Source organism: Pipistrellus kuhlii, unplaced genomic scaffold (genome assembly GCF_014108245.1).
Source record: "Pipistrellus kuhlii isolate mPipKuh1 unplaced genomic scaffold, mPipKuh1.p scaffold_m20_p_1, whole genome shotgun sequence".
Lineage (NCBI taxonomy): Eukaryota > Metazoa > Chordata > Mammalia > Chiroptera > Vespertilionidae > Pipistrellus > Pipistrellus kuhlii.
In genome coordinates, this window is record NW_023425404.1 from 144417500 (window position 1) to 144432298 (window position 14799).

Consider the following 14799-nt stretch of genomic DNA (forward strand, 5'->3'; position numbering starts at 1 on the left):
ATATCATAAAATAATAATAAAAAAATAACTATTGTTATTTTTCTCAAAAACTGGTATCTTTATATACAGAAAAGAGTTTTAATCTAGAAGTATTCATTTACAATATATATAATTCATGTCAATGTTATGATTTTAACTCTAAAAGGAATAAAATATTTACTTACTTCACATAACAACATAAATGTAAGTGGAATTCTGAGTTTCTGAAAACAATTTCCTGTTATACTTCTCTTTATTTATGCTCTAATTTTAAATGTCCAGCTTTTTCCCCCAAACATAGCCTAACTGTTCTACTAGAAGTTAATGACACATTTGCATTTCAGAAGTAGATGGGAAAACCAGAGTTCCAAACCATCTTCTCCTAGTGTTTTGTTTTTAGCACTTCAATTTTTCATATATATATATATATATATATATATATATATATATATATATCTCCACATTATCTTTTGTTATTATTATTCTCACTATGTTGATTTTCTCTCTCTTTGCCAAATCACTAATCTGATAACACAACTGAGTCAGTGTCAACCTAGTTCTTTCTCCATCTTAGTATATCTAATTGCATTTGTTGTTAATGGGTATTGGGTTGTTTTAATATGCTTATTCTTTCAATACTTCTTTACTCAGAATACCTCTTCAGAGTCTACTGCTGTGATCTGTTTCTTACCTATATAGAACACATCTAACATCCAGTGTGTGGGTTTTCCACACCAAGCAAGTTTCCGATGCTCTGTAAACACAAACTGGGTGTCTTACAACTTAATTCAGTTCTGACATTACCTACCCAGAGCTAGTGTTGGTAAGGTCTTTAAGTCTGGCAGTTCTAAATGTTATTTCTTGTTAAATGTTAAAATATTCATTTATCTGCAGATTCAGCAACAAATAGGATGAGTAACAGGAACTCAACCAGATAAAAGTAGCCAATCACAAAGAAGAAGTCAACCTGTAATTGAAAAAAAAAAAAAGTGTATAAAACAAGGACTAAGCCCTCCCTGAAGAGACAGAGCTTTGGATATAAATCTCATCTCTTTTACTTGCTGCAAGTAAATAACATTGCCCTGTAACAACCAGGTCTTATTGAATAGAGTACCCAAGCATCAACCCATTGAGTTTGGTAACATTAGGGAAGACCCGCAGGTAAAGAGCTCAATGCCAAAAGACCCCCTCCCACTACCCCTCCCCCCTCCCCCCTCTCCCCACACACAATTTAGATGTCAATCAAAAGTAATAGGTCCATAGGATACGAACACTTTGTCCAACTTGGCTACAAACTGGGGATTTCCATGACATCTCCTCAGGATTGATGATTGGTTCACAGAATTCAGGGAGGAAAAACCCTCTAGTTACTATTAGCATTTTATTATAAAGGATACAGATAAAAACCCAATAAAGAGGTACATAGATCGGTGCGGGTCCATAATGTTTGGCGTATACCTTCTTCCTACACAGGAACGTGTTCCATAACCCAGCAGCTCTTCATATTCCTTCACTAAAGGTTTTTATGGAGGCTCCATTTTTCTAGGCCTGATTGTTTTATCTCGGGCCATTAGAGATTAGCTTAATTCTCACCACCTCCCCTTCCTTCCCTGGATGTCCAGCATGTGGCGCTGAGTGTTCCAACCCTCTAATCACAATGGCTGGTTCCTCTGGCAGCTAGCCCCGAGCCTGGAACTCTGTAGCGGCTCTAGCCAGCAGTCATGTAATTAACATAAACTCGGGCAGGATTGAAAGGGGTTTATAAGTAACAAAAGGCACTCCTCCCACCTTCACCATTTAGGAATTTGTAAGAATCTTAAGGGCTCTGTTCCAGAATCGGAAAATAAAGACCAAATATATACTGTATACCAAGACATGACAAGTGAATTTAACCACTCTAAAATCAGGTATTTTCTGTCCTTGTGCTTGAAAGTTACATAAATTAAGCATGCAGAAACCCATGGGATTGCGTTTAAAATCTGTGATTCACCTGTACCACAAAGAGAGCTTCATGTATGAAAAAGCTTCAGAAAGGAAGCAGAAATGGATGGAAATCATGACTGGGAAATTCATTTTAGTATCTGAATGCTTCTGTTCTACAGAGGCTTACTAAAGGGATTTTTAAGAAAACGATCCCAGTAGCATTGTCTTTATGTTTGTTTCAAGGGAGATTTTGTAAAAATCTCAAAATCTTTGTTTCAAGCAAAATCTTTGAGATTAGGAACAAATATTTTGTTAGATAATATATTGAAATATATAGTTCTGAGCAACATTGTACTGATACCCTAAAAGTTTGTAGCATTTTTTTTAACCTTTAGATTGTCAAATATTTGTTGCCAAAATCTTGAAGTTAAGAATGCCAGAAATAGCCAAAACCGGTTTGGCTCAATGAATAGAGCATCAGCCTGTGGACTGAAAGGTCTAGGGTTTGATTCGGGTCAAGAGCATGTACCTTGGTTGTAGGCACATCCCCAGTAGGGGGTGTGCAAGAGGCAGCTGATCGATGATACTCTCTCATGGGATGTTTCTAACTCTCTATCCCTCTCTCTTCCTCTCTGTAAAAAAATCAATAAAATATATTAAAAGAAAAAAAAGATGCCAGAAATACCAATAGTGAATACTTCAAGAGTATTGATGTACCAACTACTATTCTAAATTATGTCTATTAATTAATGTAATCCCTGCAACAAATTTCTGAGGTAGATATTAATAGTAATACTCATTTTACAGAAAATAAAACTGAGGCTCAGAATCAGGTTTTGAGCAAACCAGTCTTGCTTATAACCACTATGCATTTCAACTCTTAAGTAAAACCTTTTAGTAACTGCTTTCTCTTTAGTGTCTTTTCCAGTGTGCTGGGGTGGAGAAAGAATATATTTAATCTAACATTTGATCATTCTTATTTTAAAGAGATCAATCAAGTTTTAGGAAGAATCTTACTGCTACTGAATCAAACATTTTTAGCAATATAAAATGATTTACTTCATTTTCATGAAATTTTGATGCATTAGAACAGCTTATGAAGTTCTATAAGTTTAACTTCTACCTATTCTATGTGACATGTTATTTTGATATGGATGGCTAATATAATACCTGAAGACTCTATGAATACTACAGTAAAAGTGATTTTTCAAAGGCAATAATCAGGCTAAAATAGATTTTAAAAATTTATTTATGTGAGAAATTATTTTTTTACCCAGGCATTTTTTCTTTCAAATCCTTCTTTACACCCTGGCAAGTTTTGTGTCAATAAATATTAAAAAAAAAAAAAAAGTGCTCTAACTGGTTTGGCTCTGTGGATAGAGCGTTGGCCTGCGGACTGAAAGATCCCAGGTTCGATTCCGGTCAAGGGCACGTACCTTGGTTGTGGACACATCCCCAGTAGGGGGTGTGTGGGAGGCAGCTGATAGAAGTTTCTCTCTCATCGGTGTTCCTAACTCTCTATCCCTCTCCCTTCCTCTCTGTAAAAAATCAATAAAATGTATTTTAAAATATATTAAAAAATAAAGAAAAGTGAATAATTAATATATCATCTAAATTTCAACAAATAGCCAAAACCGGTTTGGCTCAATGGGTAGAGCATTGGTCTGTGTACTGAAAGGTCCCAGGTTCAATTCCAGTCAAGGGCATGTACATTGATTGAGGGCACATCCTCAATGGGGAATGTGCAGGAGGCAGATAATCGATGATTCTCTCTCATCGATGTTTCTAGCTTTCTGTCCCTCTCCCTTCCTCTCTGTAAAAAATCAATAAAATATATTTTTTAAAAATAAAATAAAGTTCAACAAATAGTTTCTTGTTGCATTTTCTTCTTCATATGTCCTCATTTTCTATTATATGTCTTTTCCCCAAACACGAATGTGTTACCTCAGGCTAAAGATATGTTTCATTTGAGAACTATGCATTTCCAGTGTGCAAGACTATCTTTTCATCTATGTTTTTCTCTCAGATTTTTTTTATCTATCCGATGGTGCTGTGCAGATTTATTCTGACAATATGGTATCTTTTGTCCTATTGTTTCTAAACCCCAATGTTAGAGTATCAGCCAATGTCTGTCTGTGTGTACTGGCTAAAAGAAAACAAGCAGGAGTTTTCAGAATAGAAGGGTTTATTAGAGATTTGGCCAATCCGAGTACAGGCAAGCTTGTGCCTTCTTGACTCCCAGATGGCAGGTAGGCTACAGACTATACTGGGCAATATCACAAGACACCACCAGTTAGCGTTTCAGAGCTGTGTTGGGAGCTGATTGGTAAGAGTAATTAATCATTTCTTCAGGTTTGGGTATATCTCTGAGATCTGCTTCAGCTCCCCTCTGTCTGGTCTCAGGGGAAGGTAGCAGGAGGTAGATTCACTTTATACTCAGGAGCCCACACATAACTTAGGTCAAGATGTTATCTTTAACCTGCCAGAGGTCCAGACCTTGAGGTTAGGTCCCAGCTATTGTCTTCTGCTACCTCTGGGGTTGCTGATTACTCAAGGGAAAGGCTGTACATATCTGAAGGGTGGAGAGAGAGAGAGAGAGAGAGAGAGAGAGAGAGAGAGAGAGAGAGAGAGAGAGAGAGAGAGAGAGAGAGAGAGAGATGATTCATAGAGCTAAGATTTAATTAAAGAGCCCTTGGTTTCACTATCATTTCATAAACTTTCTTGCTCTCCTAATTCAGTTCATTTTATTGCCTCTTTTTTTCTTTGTTAAAACTCAAATCTAACAATAATCAGTTACTGAGAGTTTGTTAATTGTCTCCTCTTCTTTTCTGTGTGTTCCCCTTTACAATCTTCTTTCTAGCATTAATAGTGCTAGCCAATCATTAAATAATTAGTAAATCCTAAACATTGCATTTAATGTCTTACCTGCATTGTCATATTTAATCCAATAAGAATCTTAATACTAAGTAGAAACAGTTTTTATGCCTATTTAGAGATCAAGAACATGAAGCACAGAAAAGTTAAAGTCAAATAATTTGTGATGGAATTTGAACTCAGCCCCTAATGATACCAGACTCAGGTTTTGACTGCCTGCAACACAAAAGACAATACTTAAGAGATAGGTGCAGATGTAAGAAAAGATGGTTTATTTGGGTGCTGGCAGCCCAAGGAGATGGCCAACTCTCCTAAATCCCATCTTAACATCTCAGTGCAGGCAGGGGTTTTTATTAGGAGGTAGAGGGAAAGCAGAACAAAGAAATCAGGGGAGGGGCCTGGAAGGTCTTTATATGTCAGTCAGTACAGTCTATTCCAATGATGATCTTGACCCTGGTCAAGCAGAGGTCTGGTTTTTATGTTTGAAAGCCATCAAGTCTCCTGGAGCTGGAATGTCCGGTTGTTAGACCCAGCTTCCTTTGAAGTTAGTTCCTGGAACTCTTAAATATACTGTTTATATTACATATCTGTTAACAATTCATCTTTCACAAAAACACTTTTACCAGAAACAATATTAAAAGACTGGATGGGTGATTTGCTATAAGATTATCTACCCTTCGTAGACTACCTATCATTGTAAAATACTTGTGAACACCAACTGACAACTGATGTCAGCCTTGTTAACAAGTCCTTTAAAACACTGTTATCTTGGCACCTAACTCTCTGGTTAATTCTGGTTAGAGAAATAGATTTAAGGTAAATAAATAATGGTATCAGAATTTTAAGCAACATGCCCATGGTCAAAGTATACTTCACACATGATCCCGGTAGCTTTCTACTTGATGTTGATCAGGCCCATGGATTTAATTTAAGGGTTACGCTGAATAGACAGATGGTTACAGGGAACCCAGTAATACGAGGGAGATTGTTTTTACAAAAGAATATTACTCTTGTTATTTCACACACCTGTGTGTATAGATAGTGCAGTAATTTATGGCATCATTCCGTTTGATGCAATTTTAGTTACTTTCACCGGCAAATGGTATATCTGTTCACAGTTAAAACATGTCTTTATGAACATGTCACTCATACATCAGGGCAAGCATTAGTAAACAAATACTAAATAAAGTTTATTATAATTCTGTCCATTTGGCTGAACCTTGTGAATACTGAAAATAACAAAGATAATGTTAAGTCCTTGTGAAATAGCTTTAATAAATATGTCAACTAAGTGGTATTGTAGGTTTCTGAGTCTAGGGTTTATTTTCTTTTTTCTTCACTGCAGTAGCGATACCTGAATGTAGATACTGAATGCCAGTTTTTTATTATAATAAAACGCAATATATAGGGTTTCAGAAATCTTTTATTTTTTTAAAATATTAGTCATTTGCAAAAATAGGTTTGATTATTTAAAGGTCTATAAATTATTCTTTATTCAAAATGTCTATAATTTTAATCATGTTGCTTTAATTAAAATAGATGGTAAATTTACAATAAAATAACAGGAGGGGAGGCTGTAACAGATGTTCTGTCTGCACATGTGATTGCGCCTGAGACAATCAAGAATTCATTATACTTAATCTTCATCAATTGAAATGTACTGATATTCAATAATGTGAGGTCTGCACATTCAAAAGATTCTCACACTTAGGATAAAAATTTTTTGACTGGGACATTTTCTTTCGAAAGTGGCTAATTTACCCCAAGTATTTCTCCATTTTTTATTACAAATAATATTATTTAGTTGTGTATTATTTTCATATTATTTGATTATAAGGATGGCTATTATTTTTTATAGATGCAGTCATTTTAAAATGTATTTTTTGATCCTTTGATATTTCTTTGTACATGACAAGCATTTCACCTAAATAAGTAAAATGTCATCTATGCTTAAACTGGATGCAATTTGCAAATAATTATGTTAAATTACTTCTTTGAAATGTATTGCTCAGTGGCAATTTAATTAAATTGATTCAGATAATTAGAAAATCCTAGTGAACAGCACATTAGCAATAATATTTTCATTAAAAATACAATTTAGGCCAGATTCAGTATTATATACAATGGTACATCTGGGCAGTGTTTTTCATTATTATTTTATCTTAGGAAATATGAGGTAAAAAATAAAAGAGGAAGCCCTAACAGGTTTGGCTCAGTGGATAGAGCATCGGCCTGTGGACTGAAAGGTCCCAGGTTTGATTCCGGTCAAGGGCATGTACCTTACTTATGGGCACATCCTCAATAGGAGGTGTGTGGGAGGCAGTTGATAGATGTTTCTCTCATCGATGTTTCTAACCCTTTATCCCTCTCTCCTCTCTGTAAAATGTCAATAAAATATACTTAAAAAATAAAAACAAAATAAAAGAGGAAAAGGGAGCCATAGGATTTTATATTTGGAACATTATTCAAGTGATTGTGAAGACATGTAAGAAATGGAGGGCAGGAAGGAGAAAGGATAAGAGAGCAAAGTAGACAAAGTAAAGGTGAAGGTAGAGGAATGCAGAAATAAGGAGAGAAAATGCAGGCAGTTAGAAACTAAAAGAATAAAAAGAAGAGGAAAAAGAGGAGGAGGAGGAGAAGGAGGAGGGAGAGGAGAAGGAGGAGGGAGAGAAGGAGGAAGAAGTGGAAGAGGGGGCTGGGCCAGGGAAAAAGGAAGAGAAGAAGGGAAACAGGGAAAGAGAAGCAGGAATGCAAAAGTTAAAAGACCAAGGCTTCTCCTTCCACTTTTAAGGCCAGACATTCTCCTGCTGACACTCAGAGGCTCCTGTGAAGAATCAAGCTGTTGGGTAATGAGAAGGTGAATCCTGCCTTGAGGTTCCCTTTCAAAGGAAAGGAGTGGGTGAGGGGGGAGAAATGGAGTGTCCTGCCAATGGACCCAGGGAGAAGCAATTAGGTCTTGGCTAGCTCTCAAGCAGTACAGATGCCATTTGTCTGCACAGGGAATGGTCTTGATTCTTGGGTAAATGATAGCAGGTTGAGAGGCTCCTGAGGAAATGTGGGAAGTTGTGGAGGAGCACAGGGAAGGTGAACCTAGAGGTCAATGTAAAACGTAAAGTGTGTGGGTGTGGGTGGGTGTGTGGGTGTGTGTGGGGGGGCAAAACACAGAATTGCCCTTGATATATACCTTCCAGAATATCTTTCTATTCACTCTGAAATTTTTCCACTTTAATGTTGTATGACAGGAAGGGGAAACCAAAAGACTGTGCCTCTGATATGTACTCTGAAATTTTATAAAGACCCATGTGGGAAGAGAGAAGCCAAGACGAAACAGAAGTGCAGGGATGGTCTTTGTTTACTGCTTTCATTTATTGCATGCAATAGAGTCCCCCCTGTGCTGTTAGCATAGATCTCTGTGACAGGCTAACACCCACTGATGGCCCGGCAGTGTGCCTACCATTTACACAAAATGGAATCGGAGCTTCTGAAACAGAATCATGATTCAAAAAATTTCACGACAGGATTCGGAAAGGGCAATGAAAGTCACATTAAAAAGACAGGCAATCTCTGGAGGGCCTTTTAAACTTCATCTACAGAATGATTTCCGTACTATTTAGCTGCCTTCTCAGCAGGATTAAAAAGATCTAAACAAGTTCTTTAAATAGAAAATGTACAATGGCACCATAAGAAACAAAGGACAGTGGGGAATGCAAAGGGGGGTTGAGACTACGGGTGGCCTCTCTGTAAGTTATTCTTTGTCACCAGCAGATGATTTTGTGACAGATCATGAAAATTAGTGCACATAAACACATCAGCAGAATTAGGATAAAAAAGAGCACATGTTTTTGGCATATATTTGTCTTTGCCAAAGTTTAATATCCTTTTTATATGTTTAACTAGGGGCCCAGTGCATGAATTCATGCACCTTGAGAGGAGCTGTGGGCCTTGAGGCTGTAGCGGGCACAGGGGAGGGTCTCGGCCTATTCCTGGTCCCCTATCTGCTCGTAGGCCTGTTCCCACTGCTGCTGTTCCCACCCACTGAAGGCACGAAGAATTGGGGCCAGCTCCAGCAGTGGGTGTGAGGGCAGCTGCTGTCCCCATTACCCCTTATGAGCAGGGGGAGGTGGAGAAGCCCTCAGGGGTGATCAGGGCAGGCAGCTGCCACTTGCCTCTGCTGAATGCCAAGTGATCAGGACCTTGCCAGGCACCAGCAGCAAGTGCAAGCTGTGGCTCTGGTGCTGGCTGTGGGTGCAAGTGGGACTAGCACTGGCAATAGGAGCAAATAATTTTCAGAAACCACCAGAGGCTTGCCTCGATGACAACAACTGGCACCCCGCTTGGTCTGGTGCCCCCCCCCCCCCCCTTTAACCCCCTGCTCACCTGCTCCACCATTCTGTCATGGCCAACACCCACCAAATTCCGCACATATCCCCTGGTGGTCAGCATACATCATAGCAATCAGTTGTTCGGTGTTTGGTTGTTCCGCCATTTTGTCTATTTGCATATTAGCCTTTTAGTATATAAGATTATCCATCTCTCTACATCAGATCATTTTTGGAAATGGTTAGGTAATGCAAATAAATGAATTTTCCCTACATATGTTTTCTAGAAAATTGCTGTCATTCCTAATTCACAAGTTTCATGTAGATAATGAAATAGACATGTGGTCCTCTTTATAAATATTCTGCTCAATTAATGCTTTTGTGATAATGACGACAGCAAGGTAAATGAGTGCAAGTAAATTACAAAAAAAAATTTGGAAACTACCTGTAATTGTCTGTATTCTGAACATGAGCTCCTTGGATGTGTCTGTCATATAACACTTTCACTCTTGAGTGGACTTAATACAATATTTATTTTAATCAAAGACATAGAAAATTCAAATAAGTGAATCCATATTTTTTAAATTTAGATTTAAATACAATGAAAATATACTGAAACACACACACACACACACACTGACTTCTAGGTTGTGCGATGTAGCATTTTCATTGTGATCTTCAATGGGGTTGATATAAATAGCTACCTGAATCTAACTATTAATAGGAAATCACATTACAACCAGGATCTGTTCTAGACTGGTATTCTTACAACTATGGATATAACATTTTTAAAAATTCTAAATATTACTTCATTAAACACTTGGTATCTGAAAAAATGTTTGACTAAAAAGCCTGGGCTTTGATAATTTATGAAGCAATCCATGAATAAATGTAATAAAAACTTCAACATTTGGACTTTTTCCAGAGTTTGGAGACTGTTTAATTAGGATGCCAGTGCAGAGAGATGAACATGACTGTGATTGTTTTCTCTAAACACAAACGCGGTGTAGCTTATTGAAGATCCTCACTGAGCTATGGTAAAAGCTCTCAGGGGAAGGTGCTTTATAACACTCCTCAGCTCATTGATGAAACCCTGGGCTTGAAATCACTGAGGCAGCACACATCTCTACCTTTAACAGAGGAAATCAACCCAACATTCTGAGATGAGTGAGCCTATCATTTCTGCTTTAATGTGTCCCACAGGCATGCAGCAAGGATAGAGGACAGGCAAACAGCTTTGACCATTAAGATAAATTGTTACATTAAAAATTGCCTTTGATAAAGACAAAGAATATTGTTACTCAATTCGTTTCTAATGTGAAAAAGTTGATAAAAAGAAATTATAACATCTTTTTAAAAAAGGTACCAAGTTGTCTATTCATTTTCTTCATACTTGAATTAAAAGTGCATAAAAAAAACCTTGTTTATATCATCCTATATAATAAAAGGATAATATGCAAATCAACTGAATGGCAGAATGACGGGTCACTATGATGTACACTGACCACCAGGGGGCAGACGCTCACTGCAGGAGCTTCCCTCTGGTGGTCAGTGCATTCTCACAGGGGGAGCACTGCTCAGCCACAAGCCAGAATGACAGCTGGCAAATGCAGCAGTGGTGGCAGGAGCCTCTCTTGCCTCTGAGGCAGCACTAAGGATGCCCAACATCCCCCAAGGGCTCCCAGACTGATAAAGGGCGCAGGCCACACTGAGGAACACCCCCCCCCCCCAGTGTACAAAAGTCATGCACTGGGCCTCTAGTATAATATATAATACTGTATATTACATACATTATATATTTATCGATATAATAATAAAAGCATAATATGCAAATCAGCCAAATGGCCAAATAATGAAATGACCATCCGGACAACCTTCCAGACGACCTTCTGGACAAAGCTGGGGCTGCAAGGGCCAAGCCCCTTGCACAAATTTTGTGCATCGGACCTATAGTATTATGTACATTGAGTGGCCATATTATTATGGTCTCTGAACACATAATAATCTTGCCACTCAGTGTATGTTCTATATAATAAAAGGCTAATATGCAAATTGTCCCCTTGACCGGGAGTTTGACCAGCAGGCAGGCCAGCCAACTGCCCATGTCCCCTCTCCCTGGCCAGACTGGCTGGACCCCACTCATGCAAGAATTCATGCACTGGGCCTCTAAAATATATAGAGTGGGCCGAAACCGGTTTGGCTCAATGGATAGAGCGTCGGCTTGGGGACTGAAAGGTCCCGGCTTCGATTCCGGTCAAGGGCATGTACCTTGGTTGCAGGCATATCCCCAGTAGGGGGTGTGCAAGAGGCAGCTGATCAGTGACTTTCTCTCATTGATGTTTCTAACTCTCTATCTCTCTCCCTTCCTTTCTGTACAAAATAAATAAAATATATATACTAAAAAAAATTTTTTTAATAAAATAAAATATATAGAGTGGCCAGATTATTATGACCACCCCATCCGTACTTTGTTGGGCCACCTTTTGCCTTCAATACTGCAGTGATTCTTCTTGGCATTGGCTCCACGAGATGTTGAAAGATGATGCGAGGAATCTGACACCATGCCTGATGAATAGCACTGTCCAGTTCTGTGAGATTTGATGGTTGTGGAATCAGCTGCCTGATGGCTCTTTTAACTTCATCCCACACATGCTCAGTTGGATTGAGATCTGGTGATTATGGGGGCCACCTAAGCAAGGTAAAGTCTGCCTCATGTTCTTGAAACCACTCCTGCACAATACAAGTGCCATGCTACTAAGGGTACTGAGTTTGATTCCTGGATACATATGGGACACAAATGATGAATATTTCTCTCACACATCAATGTTCCTCTCTTTTTCTCTCTCTCTCTCCCTCTCTCTCGATTCAATTAAAAAAAAAAAAAAGCCTCTTAGTTATTAGAGGCAATTTGTCATTTGTGTATTTTTACAAATACTTATAAAATAATATTAATATAATAATTAAAATGTCAAATACCAAAGCATCATTTAATGCTAAATGTTTATATCTAATTACAAAATCAATTAACTAAATTGTGCATGGCAGGGACAAATATTGTCAAATCATTTACTTCCTTATGTTATGCTAATATTAAAGAAAAAGCAGTACATTGAAATCACTGGAATCTATGTTGAAATGTATATTTGTAAGATAAAAATTCTTATTCTATGGGTCTTTGAAGAAATAAAATGAAAAACATTTTTAATTGTGATCAGGGACTACAGAAACTATCAAAACTTGACAAATATTTTGAAAATAGCACATTTACACCAAACAGAATAGAAATTGTCAGTCACTCAGCTTCCATTTGTCAGCATCCAGCTTATAACTTCCCTGGCTGCGCAAGTCTACAGAGTGAGGCTGGGGTATCAATGCCTTGCTATTTTGGCCAATATAAGACGTTCTGATGGATAATGCTAAAGATTGTACTACTCTATGGTATATTTGAACATTGCTAAGAGAATAGATCTTACAAGTTCTCATTACAAGAAAAATATAACTATGTGAGGCGATGGCTGTTAACTAAACTTACTGTAGTGATCATTTCAAAATATGTATGTGTATCAAATTGTCACATAGTACACTGAAAACGAATACAATGTTGTGTAGGTATTTCTCTCTTTCCGTGTCCAGCACAGCTAGAGAACAGGTCCAGTTCTTGAGTAGGGGAGACTGGGGATTGAGAAATAAAAGAAAGAAACAGGACACAGAGATAGAAGAAAAAAGCTGTGACCGGGTGAGATCACCGTCCTCTTCTGAGACCCAGAGCAAATCCAGCAAATTTATTTTATATCCCAAATACCAGAAAGTTTCACCAAAAGGTCAAGACAAAAGGAGATTATTTGAATTCTTGAGTAGGCCTGAACATTCCTGGTGCTTGACTGGATTTACATATCAACACCCACTATCCAAGACACCTGGACAAAGGTAAGAGTCTGTGCTGATAACACATTTGCCTTTTTGGTAAATATGTTCCCAGGGCGTGGTTTTTGCCTGTGGCCTTGGGTTCAGCTGACAAGAATTAAGAATGCCCATGTGCCTTCCCAGGCGCTGTCTACAATGTTTTATGTCAATTACATATCAAAAATGTTTTAATGCTCATCTCACACATGCCTGCAGAGGCGGCTAAGGTTTGTCAGGTTGCAGTTTGAAATCTTCTCGTGCAGTGATTACGAGTTTCCTATGTGTTGCAGGGTGTTCATTCCTCTTGATTGCTTGGCAGTCCGTCCTCCACTCCAGCAATTTCCAACCTCTCTCATCTCATGGAGGAAACAAACGAATGACTAAAATTCTGTGGCACACACACTCAGAAATATGTTATATTTTTTGCTGATCAGACAGAAAAATAGGCATAATTTGATTCATTCACACTGAACAGCTATTTTTTTGTTGGCTGTTGTCATTTTTAAATTTGACAATCATAGGGGAAAGAGGTCAGGACCCCTGATTAAATAGTTAGGCATTGCATGTTTTAAAAATTCTTGCGGCACACCAGTTGAAAATCCCTGCTTCCAGCCCTGGCTGGTGTGGCTCAGCTGATTGGCGTGTCCTCCTGTCACAGGTTTGATTTCTGGGCAGGGCACATACCTGGGTTGTGGGTTCAGTCCCTAGTTGGAACATGTATGGGAGGCAACTGATCAATGTAGCTCTCTCGCTCACAGCAATGTTTTGTTTCTCTCCCTTTCCCTTTTGCCTTCTCTGGAACCAATAAAATAAAAAATTTTAAATGTATTAAAAACCAAACAAAAATTTAAAAGGAAAAGAAAATCACTGCTCAATTATATGAATAAACCAGAGTTTGGTTAACTGTTCATTTGTTGATGGACATGTGAATGGTACCTAATTTTTAGCTATTACAAATAAAGCTTCTACAAATATTTGTATACAAGTCTTTTTTTTTAATTTTAAATACTTTATTGTTTAAAGTATTATATATAGTACTACATATTGTGTATGTCTTTAGACATATGCTTTCAATTGCAGCAAATTTGAAAATTTTTCAAATATCTGCTTATAAGGAAATACTATGTTCACTTTCAAGACTGGTAACATTTAAAACTTGTGAGTTTTGATGAGGATGTGTAGGGGATGAAGAGTCCTATTTTATATGAATGAAATGGAACTATGCGTTGGTAGAAATCTTTTTGGAGGGCAATTTGATAGTAGCTGTCAACATAAAAATATATGCTTATTCTTTGTTCAAGAAATTCTCCATAATTTTCTCTAATATTAGAAAAATTACTCTGTATGTGCCTATTTCTCATCTGTGGAAAGCAGACAATAACATGTAGCATGTACCTCATAGGCTTAATATGTAATTCATACCGTGTTTCCCCGAAAATAAGACATCCTCCGAAAATAAGACCTACTTACAGGTTTCCTTCTGAGTGAAATACTGTATAAGGCATCCCCCCGAAAATAAGGTCCCCCCTAGGCTAAACATGAGAGATTTGGTCCACTGATTCTGAAAGAAATGGAGTCACAAGAAATTCACCAGGAAATTCAGGAATTGGATTGTTATGATGATGCTCCAGAAGATGATGACATGATTGTCATTGAATAAATGAATAAATTCTTGATACTGTAGGATTCATAGTTTGTCTGGTTTGTGTTGACAACTACCGTACTACTGTACCGTATACAGGTAATAAATTTTCTTTATTTTCATTTAACAATAAATGTGTGCCATATTCTTCTTCATGGA